Raw genomic sequence first — 5,805 nt, 5'->3', positions numbered from 1 at the left:
ATGAGAACCAGAACAATCCTCAGGCACATTGAGCAACCAGCTTCCATTCCTCGCCCCCGGCAGGAGAGCTGGGCCAGGGAAAGTGAAGAAAGCTGTTCCGGGCCTCAGCGGCAGCGGGTGGGCGTGGGCGGGGCCCTGTCGGGAAAGGGGCTGCTGGACCAGTTTCAATTGCTCCCGGACCGGATGCAGCCCGGTAACTCGGGCGGAGACAGGAGAAATGCGCGCTCTGGGCGCACCTGTGTGTCTTCCAGGGACGACATTAGCTTTGGCAATGATACGACTAGGGGCTCTGGGTCAGCGGTCACCGGGAGAGCGACTTCCGGCTGCTAAATCAGGCGAGTGGGTGGGGCAGCAGCGAATCAGCTGACAGGTACAACTGGAGGAGGCTTTGGACATCCAGTTTGCCTGGGAAGGAAAACGAGGGAAGGGGCGGCTCCCCGAAACAGCCGGGTAATCGCGCGGCTCTCCTGACGTCGCAACCGCGCATTTTGATCTTTACCCTGCGGCCTCCCCCGCAGCACGTTTGGGTGGGATGAGCCTGGGACAGGGCTGTGTTTGAATCCCAGCTGTTCCACCTACAGGCTTTTGTGTTCTTAGGCAAGTGATACCGCTTTTCTGAGCCAAAGTTTCCCTAGATGAAAAATGGGAATACCTGGCTTAAAGCGTGGTGTGTAAGGTCCCTGAAATAACATAGGAACGGTGCCTAGCGCGTCGTTGGTGCTCATAAAGCTGAGGGGGGGTGGGAACTTCCCCTCCTTGGCTTAGGGTCTAGATCTCACTCCCTGCCCGACCTAAAGTCGCGCCACACAGGAGACCCGAGGATAATGGGGTCTGGGTGGCAGGAGGTCTGGCCTGGCAATGACTCGCGAATCATTTGAGCCTCTGTTGGCCAACTATCAAATGGGACGGGGCGTGTGGGCTGATCCCGAAGGCCGCCTTTGGGTCGTGTTTCTGTGATCCGTTTCAACGCATTCTTTCTTCCGCGTGTTGATTTATTCAGATTCTTATCAGGAGAAGGCCTCCCCGGGCGATGGTGCCGGCCCACCAGCGTTTCGTCCATACATGGCCAGCCTCCTCCGGCGGCTTTCTGTGTAAATAAAGCCACGGCCTTCCGCCTGCAGGTCGCCGCGGGTCCCGCGGGCAGAGCGGGCGGGCGGAGGAGGTGGCACTGAGCGCCTGGCACTGGGAGGGCCTGGGAGACTGGAAGCAGGCGCGCCCAGCGCAGGCGGTGGGCGGGGCCCTGGGGGCAGCAAGGAGCCATTAGACCCTTGAGAGTCCCGACCCATTAGCACCCCCATCCTTTGACCACCCGGCAAGCCCTTGACAAACACCAACCCTGCCAGGAGTATTCTCCCCATTTTAAAGACGCGAGGATGAGGCTCAGCAAGTTTAATTGGCTTGATAAGGGTCCAAAGGCAAAAAGAAAATGGCAGAACAAGAAATTCTAACCGAACATATCTGGTTGCAAAACGCAGTCTTTTCCCCACCCCACCTGTCATCAGTGAGCTCATAAAGGTCTTAACGGTCCACAACGAATCAGATTAACAGCGGGAGTTGGAAGGGCCTTCCAGAGCTAACTTGGGTATCTCAAACAGGGGGACGGGAACCACAGGATAAACCAAAGATTATTTTTCCTGGATGACAATTTTACTCCTTTTCAAATTAAAAAGTTTAGATTCGTAGTAAAACATAATGGTGGATAAGAATCTAAAACTTATAATCATTTTCGCTAAAAAGAGGGGACTTCAAAGAAATTTCAGGCTGTTTCCACATCGTTCACCTTTCGATCTATTGGGCAGAAGCACTGTTGACACCATTTACACAACAGATGGGCAAACTGAGGCCTGAACCTAGTCTCACCGAGAGCAAGAAGCAGAGCGGGGGCGGGGACGACTTCCGGACTCCCGGCCCAGGGGTGCTTTCTGCTGGGGGCGGGAGCCCTGTTTGCGGATAGGTTTCCTCGGACAACTACTGCTAATCTTTGTCACTCAGCCAGCCAAGTGGGGGCGATTCTGAGTAATCGCAGGCTACCGGAGCGGCTGGGGCTAAAAGCGAAAGGGACACGCGGGCGACGGGCTGGGAGGGCGGCGCGTGGACAGCCCAGGCGCCGGCGCAGGCGGGGCCACCGCCCGGTCCCCGCAGTGGGAGCGCGCCGGATGCTTCCTGCCTTAGCTCCTGTCTGCCGTCCCCTGGGGTGGGGTGGGGGCGCAGGACCCGAGCGCCGGGACAAAGCCCTGCTACAGGCCCCCTAGAACTATCCCCTGCGGAGGAGCCGCCATCCGGACCCCTAGTCCCAGCAGGGGCTAGGAAGACACCCCAGCGTTTACCCCAGGCAGCTGGGACCAGAGGCCCTCTCCTTGTGTTGGGACATGTGTCAGTCCTGGGCTTAAATCCGATCCTGATATTTGCAAACCATCAGGCCCTGAGAAAATTACTTAAGCTCTCACTCTCAGTTTCTGTATCCCTAAAATGGGGGTAAGCAACCCTTACGTCATGTAATTGCTATGAGAAGTAAATGCGTTCCTATCTGTGAAGGCCTAGAATATTTAAAAACACCAATTAAATGCTATGTTTTGCCCTCAATGTTAGGAGGGCCTGGGTAGGAATTTAAGTTAGGCCAATTAGGAACTAGCTGACCTGGCAGGTGTACTTTCTTCAGTTACCCCACCTGGAAAAGGAAGCTTTATTACACTTTACATCACAGGGTGGGGGTGAGGACAGATGAGCTCCCCAGTGTCTGGCAAGTCCACAAGTGCCTATGCTTGCAACTTTTATTGTTTGCCAGCAATGTCTTAAGCACTTTGCACTTATTAGCTTATTTAATGCTACAATTACAATATGAGGGAGGTATCACTGTTACTCCATTTTACAAGTAGGAAACCAAGGCACAGAGAGGTTGAGTTACTTTTTGAAGGTTACACAGCTACTAAGTAGGATTTGCATCCACAAAATCTGGCTCCACCTTCCATGTTCCTGACTCCTACTGGATGTACCAGGCATTATAGTAGGCCATGGGGATGCATCCAGGAAAAACAACGAACAGTCACCTCCTTAACAAAGGACAGGGGGTCCTTTCCTAGTTTACTGGCCTTCCTTACACATGCTTAAGCACTGCACACACTTCATTATATTTTATGTGCACATTGTGTGCTCCTGGTACACAGGAAGTACTCAACATTGTTTGTTTTCCTCTTCCTGTATATTTAGGGGTCCACCTACAAGTACTTACATGGAGTGTGGACATTAGGTGTTTTAGGTGATGGAGTCCTCGGTGTCCGTAGGTGCTTCACACACCTGAGTTCCTCCTTATCTGTACTTAGTGATCTTCCAGTTAAATAGACTGAAACAGCACACCCTTAAGGTTTAGACCTTTTATTTTTATTTATTTTATTTTTTTATTTATTTGAGAGAGAGAATGAGAGAGAGAGAGAGAGAGCACATGAGAGGGGGGAGGGTCAGAGGGCGAAGCAGACTCCCTGCTGAGCAGGGAGCCCGATACGGGACTCGATGCAGGAACTCCAGGATCATGACCTGAGCCGAAGGCAGTCGCTTAACCAACTGAGCCACCCAGGCGCCCCAGGTTTAGACCTTTTAATAATAATTGCTTCTGCCTCTGAGAATTACTGTCTGCGCTGTGGGGTTCCCAGAACTGAGGGTGAATTTACTGTATTTATCGCTTAATCATTTCCCAGCTAGCTTATGACTACAACACCTTTGGTCAAAGCTGCAGAATTCTCCCTCTCCTCCCCTCCCTCTATGGGGTCCCTGTGATAACTTTTGCTGTAAATGGCTAAAGCTATTAAATAGAGAATGTAGATCTTCCTGCGATGCAAGTGTAAGCTGTCGTTACATTAATCGCTTAAATGTTATGATCACTTCAAGCTTGGCTTTTGCATTTGAAGCCTTGAGTTAAATGTGGAAAGTAGGGGGGGAAGAAAAAGCGTAACGGTTAGAAATAAGAGCGTGCGGTGGGTAAGTTTCCAGAGTAATAAAACACAGCTTTAAATTTAAGAAAGATTTTAAGCCTGGTTTGATTCCAGACAGCACACCCTAAGTTGCCATCATTCGTCGTGGACGCATTCTAAAGGGTCAAAACCAACTTTGGACAATTCAGGGAACTTGATTGATGACATAGTATTAAATCTTGAGTTTCTCCTTGTAGATGAGATGGGGCATTCAGGGCATGGTAGGCACTCAATGAGAATCTGTTTAAATTGAGGACTGGGATGCAGTTAAAGACTTTACCCTCAGCTGACATTTATTGTGCACCTACTGTGTGCCAGCTGCTTGGAATTCCATTGTTTTAAATAAACCTCACACTAAGCCTGTGAGGAAAATATGCTGTGGAAGAAATTGACACTTCAACAAGTTCATTCCCTTGCCTATCTCACCAGAGAATAAGGGGCAGAGTCTGGGTTGGAATTTGGGTCTGACTCCCAAGTTCAGTGTCTGAATCATGGCACCACTCTGCTTTTTCCTGTGTGCCTAGCCGTCGGTCATCTTAGGACTGGAGGCTAGAGACAGAGGGGTCTTTAAGATCAGCCCTGCCAGGGTTTCTCTGCCTCTTTTATAACCCAGGTCACCCTCGATAAACACAACATGCTCACATCCTCTCAATGAGTTTCAGATTCAAAATAATTTAAATATCACGATTCAAAATAAATCAAAGCAAAAGGACAAAGTTTTCAGCATTTTGTTTTTAAGCAAAATAAGCTTCCTTGGAGCTTCTGGTTCCAGGTCCTCACCTCTGTCTCGGGGAGAGCTGCTGATCTGACCCCCACCTCCAGCTCCTTTACTTCCCAGGAACTTGAGCCCAGAGAGGAGTGACTCGCTCCTGACACAGCCAGGACTTGAACTCAGAGGTCTGTCTGACTCCAAGTGCCATGTCTTTTGTCTAAACACCCTGCTTACTACTTCTCAGTTGTGTCTGTCACCATGACCTGTCTCAGGGTCCAACCTCCGGGCCAACTTTGTTATCTGTAGTTCTAGAATGTATCATCCTTCCAGGCCTTTGCTCAGACTGTTCCTGTGCCTGAAAGCCTTCACTCCCTATCCTCCCCCGTTTGCTGGGTGAGCTCCTATTCGTTAAGATGCAGCTGAAATGCAGCTCGCTCAAGGAAGTCTTTTGGACTCCCACCTATATCCAAATAAAGGGAATTGCCTCCTTTTCCCTGCCTGCCTATGTAGAAGTATCCTGGTATTTGTTAACACTTGAATGTTGTTTGCAAGCCTCTCTCTCTCTCTCTTTCTCTCTCTCTGGCTCTCACTCTCTCTTATCACTTTTGATCTTCCTGGACATCCACCAAAACTACTATCAAAATTATGATTATGGTGGTTGGGGTGGAACCACATCTTTGTATTTCTTTCAGCAGAATGCCTGACATACAGCAAGCATTTAGTAAATGGATATGAATAAATATACACACATATATGCACAGGTCACTACCAGGTATTTTACTGTAATAGTCTCAGACTTCACCCAGTCTATAAGCTCTTATGGACAACTGTCCTCTGTTGAAGCAATAGGGAGCCATTGCAGGTTTTTGAGGTAGAGTGTTCCTTGATCCACAAGTAACAGAGACTTGCTCATGGGATTGAAGCTCTAGGTCTCCCAGTTTCCAGCCTTTTCCTTTGGTATTCTTACGCTGGGAAGGTTTTATTTGTAAACAAGAGGCTAGGGAGAAAAAAGGTGTTTTTTTTTTTCCCCATTAATTCTTTGTTTATTCCAAAAATATTGTTCCTGTCCCCCAGGTGCTAGTTGGACATCATGGATATAGCAGTGACCAAGGTAGACAAAAGATATCC

Source organism: Callorhinus ursinus, unplaced genomic scaffold (assembly GCF_003265705.2).
Source record: "Callorhinus ursinus isolate GAN/ISIS: 27379988/994484 unplaced genomic scaffold, GSC_fseal_2.0 scaffold9, whole genome shotgun sequence".
Taxonomy (NCBI): domain Eukaryota; kingdom Metazoa; phylum Chordata; class Mammalia; order Carnivora; family Otariidae; genus Callorhinus; species Callorhinus ursinus.
Note: the sequence above shows the minus strand (reverse complement) of the source record.